This window comes from Microtus pennsylvanicus, chromosome 2 (assembly GCF_037038515.1).
Source record: "Microtus pennsylvanicus isolate mMicPen1 chromosome 2, mMicPen1.hap1, whole genome shotgun sequence".
NCBI lineage: Eukaryota > Metazoa > Chordata > Mammalia > Rodentia > Cricetidae > Microtus > Microtus pennsylvanicus.
In genome coordinates, this window is record NC_134580.1 from 106,415,604 (window position 1) to 106,438,549 (window position 22,946).

Sequence of the window (22,946 nt, forward strand, 5' to 3'; positions counted from 1 at the left end):
TACACAGCTATCACACACACATGCACACAACTACTATACACAGCTATCACACACATGCACACAACTACTATACACAGCTATCACACACATGCACACAACTACTATACACAGCTATCACACACACATGCACACAACTACTATACACAGCTATCACACACACATGCACACGGCTACTATACACAGCTATCACACACACATGCACACAACTACTATACACAGCTATCACACACACATGCACACGGCTACTATACACAGCTATCACACACACATGCACACAACTACTATACACAGCTATCACACACACATGCACACAGCTACTATACACAGCTATCACACACACGTGCACACGGCTACTATACACAGCTATCACACACACGTGCACACGGCTACTATACACAGCTATCACACACACGTGCACACAACTACTATACACAGCTATCACACACATGCACACAACTACTATAAACAGCTATCACACACACATGCACACGGTTCCCATACACAGCTATCACACACACATGCACACAACTACTATACACAGCTATCACACACACATGCACACAACTACTATACACAGCTATCACACACGCACACAACTACTGCACACACACATCACACATGCACATGCTACTGCATACATCTACAGACACCATGTACCACAAAAGTCATACCCATTTACACCCAGTGCAGAATACCACACACATGAACCTTACATACCTATACCCGCATTATACATGTATCACTTACATCTACCCTCTGACCTACCCACACAGGCATGGGTGTACAAACATACCCAAGTACACACATGCTGCAGACATTTATTAGACAGACATACCCACATATGCACCATAGACATCTATTCCATAGACACTCAGCATCAAACATGCAGTCGGCATCATCATATGCATCACAGCCTGTGTCACATGTACACAAGCACAATACTCATATGACCATATCTCCCCCCTAACACACACACACACACACACACACACACACACACACTTAGGCACCCACACTCATTCCCCATCCTTACACCTCAAGGTCGGCTCTGCTTCTGCTGAGGCAACCCTACAGGCCCAGGCAAGCTTCCCGGTAGCCTGCTCCCCTTTAAAAGGACACTGTGGTATTAAGTGGCTACCGTTTGCAAAGTAACCGGAGTTGAGGGAGCCTGAGCCTAAGGAAAGGTTTCCACCGCAGGTCAGTCCTGCTCAGACAGGGCCTCTCTGAGCATGAATGACTAGACAGTGACTAACTGAGGAATATTATTTTTTGCTTGGTTGGTTTTTTGAGACAGGGTTTCTCTGTAGCTTTGGAACCTGTCCTGGAACTAGCTCTTGTAGACCAGGCTGGCTTTGAACCCACAGAGATCTGCCTGCCCCTGCCTCCCAAGTGCTGGGATTAAAAGCATGTGCCACCACCGCCCAGCTAGGAATTTTAATTTTTAATAGGCATGAACAAACTATCCTGAGCAAGTTGGGGACTGAGGATATCTAGAAAGGCCTAGAAGTCCAAAATGGCAGGAATGTGGTTGGTATAGAGGGATGGTTGCCGACCAGTAGCCATTTTGGACAGTTTGTTTTTCCTTTCTCTTGTTTGCCCTCCTCAAAGGCCAGCAGTGACTTGCGTGGGAGTCTTTTCATAGTTTATCATCCATGCCTGTCTCTGTGTTGTCACCGATTCTCAATGTTTTTTTCCCACCCTAACCAGCTGCGAGGGAGAGGCTCGTCTGGGGCCCAGGAGCCTCTCTGTCTGTCTGGCCACGCCACCATTCAGTCTAGAACCCTGTGGAATCACTGACTGACTCAGCACTGACAGCCAAGAGCAGATGTGGCCTTTGCCCTTTTGAAGTCCCCTGGGAGCCGGTGGAAGTGGTTGATTCTGGTGCCAGTGGTCAGAGCTGGGGCCTCTACCATTTTGACTCAGAGGGCTACAGCAAGCCGAACCCAGAACTGCACAGGTCACTGAACTTGCAGTTTTGCCTTGATGTCCTTGACCATGCAGAGGCCTTGGGAAAGGCTGCATGGCAGGCACTTTGAATTTCAAGCCAGGGCACACCACCATGAGTCAGCTGTGTGACAGGAGGTGGACCTGTTCTTGGGAAAATTCGTTTTCCTTAACCTAAATGAAGATAACCCTGCCTCCAGGGCCTGTAAAGAGACTCTGGACTAATGTTGGAAGCCCCCAGAAGAGAGCAAACCAGAGCCCCAGCCTGGGTAGCCAGGATGGTTCTTAGAGAGGCGACCATTTACAAACCTGTTTATACAGACACTCAGCACTGACACACGGGGCCTCAAGAAGAATGGCCATCGAGATCCTTCCCAGCCTTCAGATCAGGCTAGCTTCTCAGATCCTGCTAAGTCAAGTATAAAATGAAACCCGCCCATGATTACAGAAGTGAGAACCCAGAAGGTGGGCGGGTGGATGCCAAGAGGTAAATCAAGTCTAGGATTTGGAGACTACAGTCTGTCTTAGTCATTGTGAGTCAAGGCCATACTTTCCCTCAACTGCATAAAGGCAAACTGACCTCAAAAGTACTTTAGTATTAGGAAAAGATGTGTGGTTCTAGAAAGTTCAACCAGAGCCCTTTGTCAGAGGCCTCAGCAAAGATAACCAAGAGACCCTGCCAAGACTGTGAGACCTTCATCACATCTCAACAACTTCATCAAAGAACTCAGTGGGCTTCCTCTGAAAGGAGCCAGCCAAGCGAGTTCCTTCTGCCTTGAAAGTCCCCTATGGGCCAGGGGAGGAGAAGAAATTGTTCCCATGGAAGTTTTCAGCCCACCCCCAGCCCTGGGTTTGCTCTCTTCCTGGCATCTTTGTGAAAACATGGGATCAAAGAGCCCCGCTTTGGCAGGAGTTGCCTAGAGCCCATGCCACATGCGAACCCTTTCTCCTCAGATGTGCGCAGGGCCCTCGGCTTAACCACAGTCTTGCTGTGGTTGGCATATATGCAGATCTAGCTTCGCGCCAACCTGCAAATGTTTCAGAGGGGCTGATCTGGGAGGGAGAGGCAGGAGTCGAAAGACTGGGAACAGGTGTTTCCCAAAGACACCTTTCGAAAAGCCTGCAGAAAACCAGACCCTCTCCCACTTCTAGGAAAGCCCGGGGAAGGAGTGAAACTGGACCACAAGCTTTTGGGAAGAATCTGGTGGTCTTGAGGAGGCAACAGAAGTTCTCTGAGAGAAAGTCATTCCATGCTAACCTCATTTCCTGTTTTGACGTGCTTCACCAGAACAGGCGATTAGGGGAATGCCCCAGAAAGTGTGTCTTACTTTCAGTAAAGCATTTGAAAGCCTCTCCTTCTATTCTATCTGTACCTGGTTTAAGATGGGCTAGATGACCTTGAGACTAGCATTCATGATTGGCCAGACTAGACTTCCCCAGAGAAAACCAACCCTGCTGACCTATTGACCAGGCCACTCAGAAGATCCTAGATTCATAGGTGTTTCCTTCCACAGTCAAGTGGCCTGGAATGACTGTCATTCCACCCACCAGGAGGTTGAGCGGTGGCAGCATTGACCTGTGGTCGGGCACTAGGGATGAGGCCCTTGAGAGGTGTGACCTTCCCAGAGCCCAGCGTGGCTCTTGCCGGTGTTTTATAACACCCATTGCTTTCTAAAATAGCTCGTAAGGAGACACAGAAGGCATACTTACCAAGCCTGCCAGTCACATGAATCTCTGAGGAAGACACACGTACTGATACAAGGACTGAGAGAGAAAAGACCACGTGGAACTCAACACGCTGCGGGCAGGCTGGGTAAAAACACAACCTATGTAGGGGTTTAAAAAGAAAAATTCTCTCAACATTTTCTCCCAGCTGTGACACTAAGCATTCGAGTGTGTCCAAGGATGTGAAAAACCAACCTCCACCTTTGAATTCTTTCCTTAAAGAAGGAACTTCTTTTAGGGACGCTTGGGTGACAGCCTGAATCCCTCCCCGGCAGATCTGAGAGCCTCAGTGTGAGAGCAAGCTAAACCCAAGATGATAAAGTGCTTAAAAGGGAAAGCTCTGAAATTCTAAATAGTATTATTCTCTGTCTAAGGTGCTTTCCCTCCAACTTTAAAAAAAAAATAGAAAGAAATCTGACAGCGGCTGAGTGATAAGAGGAAAATGATTCAGCATGGCTTCTCTCTTCGTCTCTAACCCCTCGCTGGCAGGGCTGGCTCAGCCAGCTCCCTCTGCCCATTACTTTCTTTAAAAATTAAGTAAATTTTCTATGTATAGCTGTTTTGTCTGCATGTGTACACATGCATAAGGTGGGTGTAGTGCTGGCAGAGGCCAGAAGAGGGCGTTGGATCCATTGAGTCAATAACGGTTGTGTGTCACGATGAGGGGCCTAGGGATCGAACCTGGGTGGTGTCTGCAACCCCACCTAAGCCCACTTCAATGGCTGTGAATTCTGAGGTGGCAGACGAAAGTGTACCTCTCGTCTCCCAAACTTTGAAAAGTCTTGAATTCATTAATTACACAGGTAGGTTCAGAGGGCTCACTCTCTGTGGCTGAGTCTCCAAAGAGGCAGGTGAAGGCACTGTCTTGAATGAAATCTTACAAAGACAGGCCTTGGGCATTTGCAGGGTATTTTAAGTTCTTTTCAATCATCTAGTGCAGGGAATGTTTCCTTTGCTGCTGCTCAGGCCCTGCCTCAGAATATGCTTGAGGTAGGAGGGTGGGCTTTGCAAAATTAACCAGTAGACAGAGCTAGCCCAAATTCTTTCCGCGTCAGCCAGAGTTTCCCTTATAGTTAAGGGCTCGCTGCTCCTGTGTGCCAGGCTAGCGCCTAAGCTTCTCAGAACATTGCCTTCCCATGATGTGTATGAATGTATATATTCTCTTCTGAATTGTTCGATATGACAGCTGCAGCCGTGGGAGACGCTCTGCTTAGACAAATTAAAGTCGAAAGGAGTTAAAGGCTCTGATCCTCAGTTAAATTAAATGTCCAGGGCCATATCGGCTGAAAGATAGAGTAACAGAGAAGGTGGTCCTAGATCAGTGTTGCTTAGTCTTGTGTTAGCAATTACATTAAATGTATATAACTTAAATAGAAATATTATAATGTTTACATTATAATTTATAACATAAAATACATACATATACATATCTTCAGTTATATTAAATGTCAATGGCCATATCGGCTGAAGGATACAGTAACCAACAAGGTAGAGCAAAGTTGCTCAGTCTTGGCTTAGTATTAAACATGCTTGTGTTGGCTCAGTGGTTAAGAGCACTTGTTGTGCTGGGCAGTGGTGGTGCACGCCTTTAATCCCAGCACGTGGGAGACAGAGGCAGGTGGATCTCAGTGAGTTCAAGGCCAGCCTGGTTTACAGAGTGAGTTCTAGGACTGTTACACAGAGAAACCCTGTCTTAAAAAACAAAAACAAAAACAAAAAAAACAAGAAAAAAAGAGCACTTGTTGCTCTTCTAGAGGACCCAGGTTCAATTCCCAGCACCCACATGGTGAGTCTCAATGGTCTGTAACTCCAGTCCCAGGGGATCCAACATCTTTTTCTGACTTCACTGGATGTCAGGCACCCATGTGGCAAAAAACTTACATAAAGAAAATAAAATAAAAATTTAAAAATGCCTGTGGAGAATTTTAGAATATCAGTGTTTGTTCCTCATGTATCCTACTTCCAAATTCTGGTGCTTTGAATCCAGGTGAGTCCTGGAAATTGAGGGTTGTTTTTATTGTTTTTATATATAATTTGTGATTAATTTCACTCTGTGGTCAGGGTCAGAATTTTGTCCTAAAAGCATCTAAAATTATATGGTTAATTCTCTTTTGCTTTTTTTTTTCTTATTACCCTTATGAGTGAATTAACCCATGAATACTGTTTGGATTATTTCTGGTCTTTCCAAAGCCTGTGACTTCCACTTTGCTGCTGCTGTTGTTGTTGAGGTCATAAATACCCTACTGAGTAGAGGTGGGTAGTGAACAGAGGGTGGCCTGTGTTCTGTTTGAGAACATAGGAAAAGAAAGGCTATCTGGGGGAGACATGCCTGCTAGTGGAAGCCCCCGTGCCTGGGTAGGGGTATGCCAGAGAGGACTGTGAACCTCTGCAGAGCACATGCACACGCCTATGTTTGGGTCTAAGCCCCTTGTCATCTCCTGGGGGCTTTGTCTCCACTCCATGGGTGACCCCTCCACATTGCTTCCTTCTCTGGTAGAGCCCAGACCAATGAACCTAGCACAGGAGACAGAGTCTCAGGACATTCGGCCGAGGAAAGCTGCTGCTGGAGACACCCCACTGAAGACTTGTCTCTTCCACAACTCAATGGTTTTTGACTTTCCAGGAATATAATCAAACAAACTTGTTCTTGAGGATAGGTAAGCAAGACGATTGGTTCTAATGAGCATCTGGGTATGAAGATAGGGGAAGGCTTGTGTCCCACCTCTCCTGCTAAGCAGGGAGCTGGAGGGTGGGCTGGATCCACATCCTACTGCTCCAGCAACCAGCTGCAGAGACGGAGGCTTAAGCCTCACCATGTCGTTAGAATGTAGATCTGCCTATTGCTGAGAAGCAACACACGTCTGCTGTAGTGAGTGCCAGATGCTGTGGACAGATTTGGGGGTAAGACAGCACATCTGCCTCTATCAAGAAAAAACTAGGAAGGACAGTAAGATGCACAGACAATAAACAGCGATGGTCACTTCTAATAGTAGGTAAACCCTATGCAGAAAATAAGAGAGATGAAATGGAAGGGGTCAAGGTGTCTCTCAGGACTTGGTGTTTAGGAAGACTTCCCAGAGTTTCAGCATTTGGGTGAGAACTGGATGGGACCCCTGGGCCTCTATGATGAGCCCATGACCAATTAGCAAGCTGATATTGAGAGTATAAAGCAGTGAGCACAGCCACTGAGTTATTCTTGGATTTCTGCTAAGCTTACAAGTGAAAACTAATAGACCCTTGGAGGTGACTACAAATGGCCTCTTTGGCTACATTCCCAGGGTGGTGAATATGTTCAGTTCACAGTTGGAAATGAGAAGAGGACTCTGGAGCAGGAATGGCTGGCCATTTAACCATTTCAGAGGACATTTAAGTGCCAGTCACAGGATTTGAGGGACAGATTTGGAAAATCAGGACATCCGGATGAAACATCCATGATTTACAGTGCTTCACTTCTTGAGCCAAGCCTACTTGTAAGTAGGCTATACATGCCAGGGAGGCTATCCCATCTTGACTCCAGAACATGGCACACAGTAGGCCCCATAAGAAAATTATTATGGGCTGACTCTGCAAATCAATGTTTTACGTGGAAGTGGGGGGAGCAGAGAAAGTGGGAATTTCCCATTGTGACACTCTAGGCCAGTTCTCAGTTGTGACCAAAATGAACATGGACAGACAGGGACAGAGCCCAAAGCTCTCAACTGTCAGCCTGCCGACAGTGGCTCCAAGAGAGATCTTCTAGAATGGAATAAAAAGTAGGGCCATCATGACCGAGTACTGAGATTCAAGCTTAACACACTTTTCAAAATGCCATGGTGATCTATGTGGTTATGACAACCTTGACATGTAGCCTTGAAGAAAGTTACCTTAAGTTCAAGCTTAGTGTCCTTAATTAGTGTTTCCGTATAGCTAATCAAAAGACTATTCCATTTTCTTTGGTTTTGCTTTTAATGAAGAAAAAAAATCAAGACATGAGAGAGGGCCCGGTAAGTGAGAAACCAACCGAAGAAGACTATCACCAAAATACTGCAGGCTCATCACCAGAGAGCAGGGAGGCTCACCAGAGTCCTCCGTAGCCAGAGTCCATTCCCAGGGAAAACCCTTCACCTGCCTTCTCGCTGCAATCAGCAGGCAGCAGGTAGAGGTGCTGGGGGCACGTCCTGATTTTTCTGTGTCTGTGTCATTTTCGATCAACTGTGTCATGGGGCTTCCTGTTTCAGCTCCCAGTTATTCTGAAACAAAAATATGTAAGAAAAACATAGGTCACTGCCAACCGCACTGAGACAGTCACTCTAGTACATGGAAACCGAAAAGGGAGCCAGATCATAAACGCCGCTGTGAGCAGGGGGGTCAAATCAATAACACGTCTATTCACGTAGTGAGACCTGAAATCTAAGGGTAGCGGTGAGGTGTGACAACCTTTTAAAGCCATTCGGGGGAGATCAGAGCGACAAATGTTCCCAGAATCTCACTGTCTTGTTTGGGGCCACCCTGTTGTGACTTCCCCATGGGATTGGATGCCCAGTGAGCTTTGAGGCTCTACTTCTGTGTGCTCTTGTTGATTGTTTTGGAGACTCACAAAGGACTTAGAAGATACCCTAGATGATGCCTTAAGCTCCCACCCCCTAGGACCCAGAGCAACCCCAAGCAAGGTCACTGGGAATTACAGTTCGTGGAGGTGCAGAGCCCCCAGTCAATTCTCTGAGACTCTGAAGATCGCAGCTATGGGCTCACTTGAACTTGTGCCAAGTAGTCTCCATAGAAGAGAAGGAAAAAATGAGACAAGCCCCCGCCACACACACACACACACACACACACACACGCAACCAAGCAGAGGTTGCAAGGACAGTCCAAAGCTGACAAAAGTTCCAGAAAGACCATGGTTCTATTAATAACTGCATTGTTGCTTGAGGCCCCTGTGGTCAGCCTCCCAAGATGCACCCTGCCTGCAGATCACATTCTCAGCGCTCCCAAACAAGTGAAAGGGTATTTCCAAAGGCAGAGTAGATACAGAGATGCAGATGGTGCCACACCCCCAAAGGACATGCTGAAGGCCCACAAAGCCAGCTCTGCACTCAGATCTGCTACACACACACACACACACACACACACACACACACACACACACACCAACAGAATGGAGCGATTTTTTCCAAGAGATGGTTGGAAACAATACTCCCATGGGAGGAAGGTCAAATCTAAGCTGACCACTGTTTCCAGCTGTGATTCTGAACAAGGCTGATAGCTGAGAAGGCAGTACCACTGAGCTTCCTGGGACATCCCCCTGTCTCCTCCAGCAGGCAGCCTGTTTAAGACACCACCCTAGTTCACCCTGAGCTCCAGTAGATCCTGCACTTCCCTGGGACCTTTTGTTAATGACTTGTATTTTTATTTTCTGCAGTATCAGTGGAGGGAGTGTATAATTTTTGGAATGGCTCCATCCTTCCCCAAGAGATTCCTTCACAATGCATAGTGCCCAAAGGACGTGAGAAGTAGGAAATGCGGAAAGTTGCTCGGACTGGGGTATTGTGTGTTTCCCAACATGTCTGCTGCTGCTGAATGAAGTTAGGAAGTCCTGCGAAGGACAGATTGCCCGTCCATTGAGGTCTGACTGGAATTCTAAGGATGCTCTCTGGGCTGCAGGTCACTAGCAGCAGAGCTCTGAGGCTCAAGGCTCTTGATACAGGCAACTGTGATGCCCTAGGGCCTTTACTTTCCTGCAAAGGCCCCTACTGGCAGTGGCAGTGGGGAAGTTTCTGGAAGCTAAAGAACCTGCCTGTGTGACACCTACACAGTTAGGAGGAACAGCACCAACCCCCCCAGGCCCCCAGTGAATCTCTTGGGAAAACCAGCTTCCCGTTTTGTGTCCTGTGAGCCAGCATTTTCTGACCAGGCTCACAGTATCCGCCATCTGGCCCAGGATTTCATCTGCAGCGCCTTCCTGGGTGGGCAAAGAGAAACAGGAACTGAGTGACGCACCAGTGGCTGACATGGGTGGAAGGAGAAACTGGCTTCCTTTAGTTCTACCAACAAAGCAGAGGCAGCTGACTACCCTATCCCCACCAGCCTGCCTCTTCTCAGTGGGATGCAGGACCTAAACCTAACAGTCCAGGCAGCTACAATATGGCGTACCCAGTCAAGTGGGTACAGAAATTACTTGGGGTGGCCAGGCCTTACAGATGAAGTAGGCCAAGCATACAGAAGGAGGAAGTGGACACCCTTCCCAAGGTCACACTGGAAGGGGCACAGCTAGACTGGGACTTGAGTCTTTCCCACTTAGTTCCATTGGGCTAGTGGCCAAAGCTGTGAAGTTTCTTGAATTCCAGCTCCCCACTACGGGGCCTGAATTAGCTGGCCTGGGGAGCTTTTGCATGGGCAAAGCCAGTTCCTGTGGGTCCCATGCTGGATGACTAGTTATCAATGGAGGCTAGTCCATCTAGGTACTATAAGAGGTCTGTTCCTAATGCTAAGTGCATCTCAAGAAAGGCTTCCATAATCTAGTGGGCACTGAGAGTGGGCAGAAACTACCCATGACCCTTCAGAACTGGGGTGAGCCTGAATGGGTACCTGGTCACACATGGGGCCATATTACTCTCTGCTTTGGTGGCCTCGCTATTCTTGTGGATCTTTAATACTCACTGTTAACACCGCCCCCCCCCCACACTATGGATACACAACTTTATTTCCCCCAGGATGTTATGAACAGCCTAGAAACTACATGCACCTTACTGTGCTCACTGGGGACCAGAAACGCACAAACCCTTGATGCCTCTCCACCCACCTTGTCTCTCATCAGGGTTCCTGTGTCCAGAGCTACATCCATCATCTCCGAGCAAATTTAGAGCCTTTGTGGGTGGGGGACTCCCCTGAGAAACTTGTGAGCGCTCCATGCATTGCTCTTAACTACACCTGACTGAGAAAGTGGCTGCTTTCAGCCCTGACAGCAGAGCCCCGAGTCCTTCCCAGAGCTGTTCCAACACCCAGCTCCTCTCACCCACCACTGAGTACAGCATCCCATCTGCTAGAGTGTCCCCATGCGTGTTTTCTCCCAAGCTCAGCATTGGTCCTCTCAGAAGCATGTGCCAAGGCCATCTCTTACCAATCTGGCAGAGCCCAAAGCCCCGGGATTCCCAAGTCCAGCAGGTAAAGTTTGATAGTCATACCAGATTCCCACCCTGCATACTGGTCCTCACATTCTGAGAGTCCTGGAGTGGCCAGATGCTCACCAGTAATTCAAATAAACCAGAGCCTGAAGGGTCTTGCAAGCTGGCTCACCTTTTAATAATCCTTAGGTACCTCTAGGAACTGCCTCAGTTTACACAAAGTTACAATTGAGCAAAAGGGCCACAGCTAAAGGTCTGGTCTTCCTAGGCTATCTTCTGGTCTTTTCTTTCCACACCCTTCCCTTCGGCTACATTTTTGCTAGAGAAAAATTATTTTTTGGAAGAACATGATTAGCAAATTTATATAGCCTAGCTGGCTTTGTGAGAGGCCCAAATTATAGAACACCCTGCTATACAGTCACTAAGAACTGCCACAGGCCTCTGAAGAGCTGTATTCACCAGAAACAAATGCAGAGCCCCAGTCCTCCAGGCATGCCAGGCTGGCCCTGAGAGCAAGCAGGTCTCAGTGCAGGTCTCCAGACTAAGCCCATTCTCTCCGCAGCAGCAAGCATGGAATTACCCGAGGATGCATTCGACACCCAAAGGCTCCAGCTTCCTCCCGGCTCTTCTAATTTAGAAACTCTGGGGTAAAGACCAGGAACTGGGGTTGTCCTCATAGCTCCCCTCCCCGAAATAGAAACGCAACAGCCATCAGTGGCAAGTGGTAGCTTGTCCCCTGCTTTGTCCCCTGCGCCAGTCTTCGGCGCTGGGTCATGAACTTAGTCTCCTCTGGCCCTACTGACCACACCTAGCCATCTGTTGGTGTCTAGTTTCAGTAACTATACTCGAGCCACTCAGTGGCTGGCCCTTTCCAGAGGTCCCCACAGTGGGCAGGGAGAGTGTGCAACTCCAAAGGCATCCAAAACGTGGGGAGACTGTAGGGGAAGCCTCCATCTCCTGCGTTTGATGGTGCACTCCTACACAGCACAGATCTGAACTGGAGGGCTCTCAAACTCACGAGGCAGAAATTCTCCTACACCAAACTGCTCAGCCAGCCAAGCCACCCATCACTGCCTCCTCTCCCCAGCCTACACAGACATACTGAGACTACGGGACCCTGAGGTCTCTTGACATTTCCCTTTAATAGAAACAGAACCATGTCACCATCTCTGTATGCCTTGCTGTCACCCTGGGAAGGAGGGTGGATACAAAGGCACCCACCTTCTAGTCTGGTCACACTGAAGTGTAAGAGCATAGGTACCAGACACAACAAAGACAGGTAGGAACCACAGAAGAGCAGCTAGAGAACAGGTTAAAAAATAGTTTAACAACAACAACAAAAAGCCTAACCTTGTACAGAAAGTATGAGAAAAAAGAAGGAGAAAAGAGAAAAGGAAGGAAGGAAGGAGGGAGAAAAAAGTTAGGAAGCTCTAAGTACGATACAGATAAGATATTTGTCCCTCAGTTTCCATGGTCACCTTTTCCATGGCAGAGAAGGGGCCACAGGCAGGGTGGAGTACTTGGGTACTGTGGGGGCCTACAGTAAGTTCACAAACTATAGGCTGGACAGACCCCAGGAGACCCCAGTTCCCACGCAAAGTCTTCCCCAAAGGTGTGAGCACCCTATCTCTGAGAACACAGCCCTGTCACTCTGGCCTCTCCGTCTCAAGTTATGATCTCTTGCCTGTTTCAGGTGAAGAAGCAAGGATTGCAAGATCCTGACATGACCCCCACCCCCACCCCACCCCTGCCCACATACCCCTGCACAACTGCAGTGGCCGGAGAAAGCCTGCCAGCCCAACCTCCATAAAGGCCCCGGGGCCACAGAGACCTGCATAGCATCAAGAGAATCAAACCTAGCTTTAATGTCACAGATAGGGACCCGGAGACTACCTGAGGCAGGGAGGAGGAAGGGGGCAGCAGCCTGACACCAAGCCATCTGCCCTCTGTGAAATGTGACCTGATTGGATTTTGAAAAATACCAGAGAGGTGTGTACTCAGATCCTACACAGGAGTGGAGCTGAGGCGACGAGCCAGAGTCAAGTCCACTTCCTCTTGGTAGCACCAAATAATAGAAGACTGGGAACTAGGAATCCTCCTCCCCACAATAAAAGTCAACATTGTAAAATAAGCAATTGATTGAAAACAGAGCTACTAATTATGTAACCGGGGAAGAAAGCAATTAGTCAAAGGGGGGAAGAAAGAAAGAAAAAGGGTTTTTGTATACCATAATCTTAAAAATAGAAGTAAAAGCTTCAAATCATACCCAGTTGTCTATTGTGCACCCCTCTTTGAGCTGCTGAAAAGGTTAATAATTTTCCTACCGAAACTGAATGTGGGTTGTGAAAGAGCATTAAAATGAAGAAAATTTCCCCGCGGCTGCTAATGTATTATCACCAAAGCCATCGAGTTTCAGTTTGAGTTATTTGTATTTATTTGTGAAAACAAAGATCACATCAGCAGAAGCCTCATCCTAATCATTGTCCTGGAGTGGCTGAGTTTTTTGGATGGAAAAGAAGAAGACCCTCACATGTATGTAGACACACACACACACACACACACACACACACACACACACACACAGATACCCCAAGTCAAAACAACAGGCTCGAAGGGGAGAATAGTCTCAACTCAATTTTATCATTTGAAAAAAAAAGTATTTTCTTATGTAAAACAGTAACATTTGTTTACAGTTTGTCCAGATACGAGGCTTCATTTGTGTTTTCAGTCGTTGAAACTTTTGTCTATTGCGTGGCCAGGTAGAGAACTTTTATTTTTTTAACTGTAGTGTTTGTTTAACACTCTCAGGAGTGTAGATATAGCCATATCATAATTCTGTGTGGAAGACTAAGGGGTAAAAAAACAATTTAAATTCTCCTTTCAAAGATCAAAATTGTGAGCTTGGAGACATTTCTGAGCCGGTGGAACCTGGATGAGATGCAGAAGCTTAGGTGCTTTTAACTAAACCGTGTCTCAGATGCCAGGTGAACAGGCTGTTCTCTGAAGTTTTAAAAGAAACCAGATGATGAGGTGGTTAATGAGGCCGTGAGGGTGCTCAGAGACTTCTCTGCGTGTATTTCCATCACAACATAAACATCAGAATGAAAAAAAAAGAGAGAGAGAAAAAAAAACCTGCAAAAGGAACCCTCCAGAGGTCTCACATCACCGAACAAACTGTTTTTCTACCTATTTTGTGTTGCGGGCTTTTGTTATCAACCCAATCGGCAAATTGTGGCCAATTTTGTCATGGTGTAAGCAGACATTTTGTTCCCAAACTGTTTTCAACATTTTAGCTACCAATTACAGTCAATGAGAAAAATGAACAAGCCACAACACAAACAGAAAGGGTACTTCTTCTGCACCCAATTAACCCCTTTTAAGGTTAAAAATGCATAGATGTGCATTGGTATATATATCTGAAAACAGAACTCTAGTAAATTCATATTCTGAAACAACCTAATCAGCCTTTTGTGGAAAAAAAAAAAAGAATCATTAATGATTAACCCGCTGATTGGATTTTGAAACCAGCCAGGAGTCATTCTCTGGTTCTGAACACGATGAGACCCTGAGACTAGCCCATTTGATGACACACTGTATCATTATTAATTTACAAAAAAATTATAGGAACCAGATAAAACTGGAAAATGCAGATGAGACTCCCTGGGAGTCAAATGAATTAAACCAAGGTTTTAAAAAAGAAATCACCAGTTAAGCCGTTATTTACTACTGAAAATAAATGACACCCACGGAGTTCAGCAATATATTAATATTGAAACCAAACGGCAGTCGTACGCCACAAATCATTTCATTAAAAACAAATAAAGAATGACACCTAGTTAAAATGAAAACGCATGGCTTTATTTGATGAGGCATTAAATATGAAAACCAAGACAAGATGGAAAACTGCCATGGCTTTCCCCCACCCCTTTTTTGTTTTTGTTGGTGCATCATTATAACAAGACACTGACGAGGAAGAAGCCAGGAAGGACCCTTCCCTAAAGACTCAAAAGTGACTTGGAAGGAAAGCAGAACAGGGGACGCAGGACCGAGTTCAGAAAGCTCTTCTCTTCCCCGTCCCTCAGGTTCGAAGGTACAGCAATGTGTACATTTTTAGCCTTTTAAAATACCGGCATGCCCACACAGTGCCTCAGATTAAACCAAGGAGAAAATGACACATTCTGAAACCATTTTCTACAGCTACTTTCCTGATAACACTGAGGCGTTTACAATCAAATTAATGAGTTCTTAAAAGCCCAACCATCTCTCCACAGAGAGACAGCACCCTTCACAGCAGCCTGCGCGCGCTATCAGTTTTTCAGGCACTTCTGCAAGTATCGGTCTTTGTTATTTGCGTTGAGGAAAATCCAGTTTTTCATCTCTGCTTTAGACAAAGACACTGCTCGTGGCTCTGGGTAGTTAAATTGAGGTACACTTTGAAAAAGCCCACGGAGGCACCACAGTGCTTCCCTGATCTCAAATAACGTAGGAATTGGTTGGTTCTTGTTCCTTGTGCCTTTGCATAACCCCGTTGATATTTGAAAATTCTCTAAGTAGCAAAGAGAGGAAACACCCACAGAGTCGAAGGAGTCATTGTTTCTTCAGAAAGTCAATTTCTTCATAAACAGCTTCCCCAGAATAAACAGTGAGGGGGGACCCAAAACACGCAGTCTTTAAAAACTGAGGAGGGTGGCTGGCCAAATAGCTTGTCAGAACACTTAGCCCAAGGAATCTCAAGTCATTAGCAAGGGAGTCACTTTTATTTGTGGTCAACCTAAACGATTCTCAGTGAAAGGTTGACATTGCTTCTGGTAAAGTGGAACCGACGAGAACACCAGTGAGTTAATATCTTCCATTCAAGAGTGTGATGTTTAGTGACCTGCCTGAGATTCAGAAACACTTCAGTCTCCAGCTCTCTCAGTCCCATGAGGCAGTGTCCCTCCAAGCCAGCCACTGCCTTCTGGAAGATCCCAGCATTTAACACAAGACAGACAGAACAGCTTTGAAACAAGGCTGTGATTTTTTTTAAAAAAAAGTGACCGGGAATTTCAAGACAAAAGAGGTCACCGACATTTGTCATTGTTCAGAGAGCATCTGGTGAGAATTTCCCTTTAGAACGCCCTCTCTGTCCTCGTTCAGCAAAGCCGAGCACTCAGAACAGGCTTGCCCTGAGCACCTACCACCCTTGTAAAACCACACACAGCCCCGCTGCCCTGTGTGAGACTTGGGAAATGATGGTGGCTTTAGTCATCTGGAAAAAGCAAAGCATGACATGGTTTAGAAGGGCTTTTCTTCAGAACTTCTGTGCTTTTAACTCTGCCTCACCACAGCAGAGAAGCTAGGCTCACACTCCTCTGTGCTTGTGACCCGGGAATTTCTTAAGAGCAGGGTGGTTGCACAGCCCCCGAGCTCTTCCTGAATAAATGGTCAACACGTTTTCTTAAAAAAAAAATAAATAAAAGAAGAAGAATAAGAATTCAATTTTGGGGGAAAGTATATATAAACATAAAAACTCTCTTGCATTAAAAATTAAAGTTTTAGTAATTATTTGACATGTAACCTAACTGTTTTATTGTTTCTCTTTTTCACACACACACAAAACTGAACTTGTTAACACCAAAACTTTTAAAACTTTGTTCTATTTAAAGATACTTCTAAGTGTAAGTAAAATGTGTTTTCCCCTCCTTTGCTCTTTTGTTTGAAGCCAATGTATCATTTATAAGATGATGGCAGTAATTTTGTTAAAATAACATCACTTTAGAGGCTTAGACGGGTTCAGATGTAGAATTAGGATATTAAGGTTTTTTTAATGCAAGATTTTTTTTTAAGGATCTATAAATAACTACAAGCCGGGGGTGGGGAGTTGGACAGGCAAAAGTCAGAGGAGCCCCCCAAACTCAGAATGCTTTTTTTCTTTCTACAGAGAAGAAAATAAAATTGACTGCCAGTAAAAAAAAAAATTAAATATCCAACAAGCAAGAGGAATTTACAATATATGTAATATATTAGATATACTGTAATATATGTGTTACTAATTATGAGGAAAGGCAGCCTGACTGCCCCCAGTCTCTCTGGTGACAAGGTGAGCTGGCCAGTTTCATGACACGGTGGATCTGTATCACGGACAACAGGACAGCTCTGGCTGTAGACTCATGGGTACAGCTCAGCAGCTTTGCTCTGAAGGGTGGATCTGTCGCACAAGTCAAAGGCACCGTGATGCCCCTGGACCCTGAAGAGTGGCGTATGCTTGTGAGAGTCACCTAGCCCTTTCATTGATGTTAGCTGGGAAGCTCGGTCTAATTAGCTGCAGAATGCCAACCAATCTCTTTATCAAAGCCAGCTGAAAACAAAACTGAGAGGCACAGCTTGTGGTTTCACAAAAAATGTATTTACATGAAGTGTATTTTAAAGGGACTTCGATCCCCAGGCACAATGCCATCTGTGATGTGCGGTGAGTTTGACATTTAGAGATGTCAGATGTATCTACCTCGAGTCTATACTTAGCTGACAACGCCGCCACCCCCTCCCAGCAAGGCTTGTTTTGCTGATTCCCAGCTTAGAAATCTGAAAATAAGTCTCAATGTTATTGATTTCCCACCAAGGCTCTCCTAGCCTCTCAGTTCTCACCTAAGAGCTGTTCAAAAGGAAGTGGAGCCGTGGGTGACCAGGGGAGGAAAAGCCAACTTTCACATGTTGTCACAGGGATGGTGACGGAGAGACCAAACCACAGAGTCCTGAGTTGGGGGACAGTGTTATAAATGGCAGTAGCGTTTCCCACCCCGGGGCCCACTTCCTCACCCCAAATTGTCTAGGGAAGAACTCTCTGTCAAGGAGGCTCTCCTTGACTCTTAAAAATGGGCCACGGTGCCTGGAAAAACCCAAAAGAACACCAAATATTTAGTGTCACTTAGAGCTGCATCGAAAGAAGTCACACCAAAGGAGCCATAAAAGTCCCTTATAAACGCCGGCTTTAGGGTCTCTAACTGAAGACCTCAGATCCATCCCATCATAGGCCCTGGGTCAGTCTTTAGCAGCTAAGAGTGAAGGCTGCAGGCTTTATCAAGAGGTAAGAGTGGCTCACCACCGGCTCACCCCCAGGAGAGTGATGTTCAGTCAGTGTTAGCCATTGTTCCCTCATTCCCAAATACCACTTCCAGGCCTCATTTGTTGGGAATGAAAATTGAGCCCTAACATAAATTAAGATAAGCCCCAAAGACCCAAACAGAACCACTACCCTGTAGTCAGTAATGCCCTGAATTCTCAGAACCCCATTCCTGGGAATATACTGATATTTCAGACAGAACGGGACATGGTCCTGAAGCCTCCCACAATTCTCCATTTCCATTAGCATTGTGGAGCCTGGGGGATGCTGACCCAGGACCATAATGCAAGCAAGGGCTTATGTGCAGTGGCAGTGTGGCTTTCAAAGGATGTGGGGAGGAGGGGGATATTTTATAACACTGGGCCAGTTCATTATCTGACAGTTGGTTTTTCAAAAGGCTTCTGCTCTGAACCGGGGCTTTCATTAGAAACCTTTTGTTGTTTTTTTTTTGTAAAATTGTGGTATTATTTCGGTATGTATCAAATATATATGTATATATTATATACTTAAAAAACTAAGACAGGATTTTAAAACACATATTGAAAACTTTTAAAGAATATATTGATTATTGTTTTTATTTATTTATTATTGTTGTTATTGTGCTGGGGCTCAAATTTAGGGCTTAGTGTATATGAGACAAACATTCTTCCATCCTACCTATGTTCCCCAGTCAGGAGATAGCTCTATTGTACCTGACCTAGACATTACACATTGCAGGCACATAACACTTGACACTCATGCTTTTAAGTTTCATATTTATCATTTTAGTTTTTAACTGATAACTATACACAAATATCTTCAATAGCAAGCATGTAAAATCCCATGTCAAGTGCCATATTTCCTCCAAATGACTACTCTAACTCTATGGGAGTTCACTGAAATGTATAGACTTTGGGTCTGGTTCATTTTGATGTGTGATATTTTTATTTGCAAGGATTTTTTTTTAAAGAAAGTTTATAATTTTTTTTTCAAAAAGGTGATAATTTAGTATGTGAATTTTATTTCAATAAAATGATAAAAATTATTTTAAAAACATCTGCCCTTATAGGTTACCTCCAAACCCTAGAGGACCAGGCTCGCACACAGTCGGTTCTACAGAAAAGCTAGAGACTCAGGGACAACAACTGGCACCAGCTACGGTCTCTCTGTACCTGTCTCCATCAGCAAACAGCAGCTTTGATTGATGTGAACTTAGAGGCACCAGACTTCACTTCCTAAGAGTTCTCCTCACTTGCCTGAGCTGTGGCCTTCATTCTAGATGTTACAGAAGCGGGGTCACCAATGCCAAGGTGAGGCGGTCTCCTTGGACCTCGGCAGGAGCAGACTCTGAGACCCACCATGCCCAGGTACACCAGGACGGCTGACATTCTGGGTGGGTCAGCACACAGAAGTCCCAGGGAGAGCTGATCAGCTTTTATGGATTCATTTTTAGAAGGGCAAATAGAGTCACCATTCAGCACTTCTGACAGCCCTCGTCCAGCCCGGTGGCGACTGCCTGCACAATCAAAGGTGAAGCTCTCCTTTCCAGCCAGTCCAGGCGACTTCTACACCAGGGTCCTCTTTCCTCCAGGTTCCAGCCACCGGCAGACAGGGAGCCCAGGAGCCTGCGAGCCTGCGTGCTCTGCCCTCGTCCCTCCCTCCATGGCTGACTTTGTTGTTGACACTGTCCCCACTGGTTTATTAGCCTGCCCTGCTTGCTTTCTGCTGCTGCCTGTTGCTAGGGAAGGAGCCTTAATCTCCCAGAAAGAATAACAGTCGCAGTCTGCAGTGAGCCGGCACACGCGGCACAGTTCGGTGACAAAGCAGAAATAACCCACACGTTGATTTTTACATTTTCTCCAACAGGATAACAATGCACATCCCACAGTGGGGTGTGTGTGTGTGTGTGTTATAGTATATATGTATGATACCCATCCCAAGTGTGTTATGTAAGGTTGCCTTTGGAGTGACTCTGATCTCACACTGAATTGCTGTCCTTCACTGGCAACCCGGGTGCCTGCAGGCTCATAGAATAGTTTGGCTGTGGTTCTCACTAAATTGACAGTCTTTATTTACTACCCCCACCCCGGGGGGGGGGGAAGCAAACCACATTGTCAAATCATGTAAAAACAAACCGAAGGAAACTGGGTTTCCAGGCTTTAAGCAGATGTTATTTACCCACAATCCATTTCCAAGAAGTCACTTGGAAACCAACTCTATGTTCATCAGTATTCACTTGGAAGCATGGCATCTTGCTGGTACGGATAACGTACATTTGCTTCTTGCCAATGATAAGTGCAGGGTAGACTATGCCTTCACCCCAGTTTACCTCCAGCCTGGGGATGTGATCATCCCCAGCCCTTTCTTTATGTGCCTTTCTGGCCGCCGTGGCTGGTGGAGATGAGCAAGCAGTTCCTGTGTAGGTGTTCACAGGCTACACTGCAGCCGAGTCCCAGCGCCAGCTTGTGTTTCGAGAGATCTCTCCCTTCCCTTTTGCTAGGAGGATGGTTCTTAGATGAGGCTTCCTGGACCATGTCCCCCAAGTGTCAAGACTGACTTTTCGGACGGGAAGGCTTGGAGTAGAACTGCTCACTGGGCCTTCCCCAGGGCATACTTGGTTCAGAGAGGGTGAGCATCTGCGAACTGGGCTCACGGACGAGATGATGAAGAGCATGGATCAATCTTGTAGCTGGGACTGAGCTATCACATTAGAGTTGACCCAGCCAAGCCCAGTGAGATGAGTCCTGCTCCGGTGGCCCTCGGCCAGCCGTGTCCTTTGCGGTGCTTTCCCAGGCCCATGGGGTAATATCAAATCCTTTGCATAAGTGATCTAATACCCTCTCTAGAGAGAAGGAAACCAATAGAAGGCTAGTCAGTTTGCGGCAGATGACAGTTAAGGACCACAGACACCGACAGCCCAGCTATCACTCTGTCCTGACTATAAAGATTTCCCAGCCATTCCACTCAATGCCCACTCCTCTGCAGTCCACACGACACTTTCCTGAACCCTGTGTATCTGAGCACCTATCTGCTTGATTGGACTGTGGTTTGCCAAGACAGAGACCATAGCTGCCATTCTCAACCTGCGGGTCATGACCCCTTTGGGGTTTGAACGACCCTTTCGCAGGGGTTGCATATCAGATATCCCGCGCATCAGATATTTACGTTATGATTCGTAACTGTAGCAAAATTATGTTATAAAGTAGCAATGAAAATAATGTTATGGTCGGGGGTCACTATAACATGAGGAACTGTATTAAAGGATCATAGCACTAGGAAGGCTGAGAGCCACTGCCCTATAGTCAGTCAACTAACTTCATCTCTCCGGCTCCAAGTATCCTTCCTGGGGCATAACAGCACATGTTCGTCTGTCTGTCTATCCCAGAGATGAGCACGTGCCAGGATGGGACCTTCCATATGGACACAGGCTCAGAGAAAAAATAATTCTCAAAACCTGCCCCGTTAGCCCTGTCCGGTAGGCCCTTAAAAGAAAACAGAAAAGAGAAACTGTACTAAGATTGTTTACCCAATTAAATAACATTTGTCTTCAGAGGTTTTTGTATGTATAATCTCCACAGTCAAAGCCATGACCCGTCCGGCACACCTAATCCAATGTTCTGCCAAAAAATTCTGGAGGACAGAGTCTAAGTAAATCTGCTTACCAGGCGAGTGGCCTGCAGGGTTAGTCTAAGGTGTGTGCCCAGGGAAGCATGCATTGGTGGCCAAGGAGGGGGCTTTCTGGCCAACAGGACTCAAGCATGTTCTTCATAGAAAGTTTATTAGGTTGGTTATTTCAAACCCAACACTATTTCAGCTTTAAGTTTGCAAGGTCACCCCCAGTTCGCTGGGTTTTTTAAATATAGCTGCATTTTAACTACCCAGCTGCCCTAGAAGGTGAAGGGCAGGTGGACTCAGATCCGTCGTTTGTTCATTTGTTTATCTAAAAGAAGAAAAAAAGCTTCTCTGGGCAGAGAGACCTGGTTAGTGGCTTCTAGGACTCAGACCTCCTGCCCAGAAGAGCCAGAGCCCAGCCTTTTGATACCCAACCCCCACATCTGGGGGCTGTCCAAATGGTACAGCCTCCGTTGTTACAGGAGGGTCTTAGCCCACCCTAAGGGTAGCAAGCAGAATCAGTAAGCTTGGGATAAAAGGCCACAGAGCTAGCTACTCCCTAGCGAGGTCTGGACTAAACTCTGAGGCAAATTGTCAAGTCTTGTGGTTGAAACCCTGACTTGATATCACAGAAGGCACACTCCATAGATGCAGCCTACATTTCCCATCTGCCAAGTAAGGCCCACGGGTGTCTCTCTAGGGGTTTTAATGACACACTTTGAGAAAATGATTAGTTAGGTGTGTCACCAGAGTGAAAGGACACAAATGACAGGCATCCAAGCACACTCTGATGATTCTGAGTCAGCATCCAAGTACATCACCCCGTATTGTCAAGCAGTGAAGGAGCCAGACAAAGGTATGGAAACCGGAAGTACGAGACCACTGCACTGGGAAGACAAGGAGAGGAAGAAGAGAGAGTGAATGGGTCATTTTCTCTTTCTTCACAGTAGCCCCTCCATCTGCAACAGTGTTCAGCCATGGGCAGGCAGCCCATGAACTTCTCCCCTAGCCTGTTCCATCACCCAAGGCCCTCCTCTCCCTTCAACCACCCAAGCAGCCTCAGCGTGTCTCAGAAAGACCAGGAAACCCTCTACAGCCTTCGGTCACTGAGCAGTGTCTCACAGACCAGAAGTGGACAGAGCACTCAGGGGTCCCTGTGCTTCTGAATTTCCAAAATCGGGGCTGCAGCTTGACTTGACAAGTCACGTCTCTAACCCTAACACGTGGAGGGCAGAGACGGCAGGATGGAGAACTCAAGGCCAGTTTGGGCTATATGTGATTTCCAGATCAGAGAGAACAGGGCTGGAGAGAGAGCTCAGCTGGTGAAGTGTCTGCCATGCACGCGTGAAGGCCTGAGTTCAGATTCCCAGCACCTAAATAAAAATCCAGGTGTGATCAAGTGCATCTGAAGCCCCATCACAGGACCTGTAGAGACCGAAGGACCTCTGGTGTCCACTGGTCAGACTGTCTGACCAATCGGCGAATGC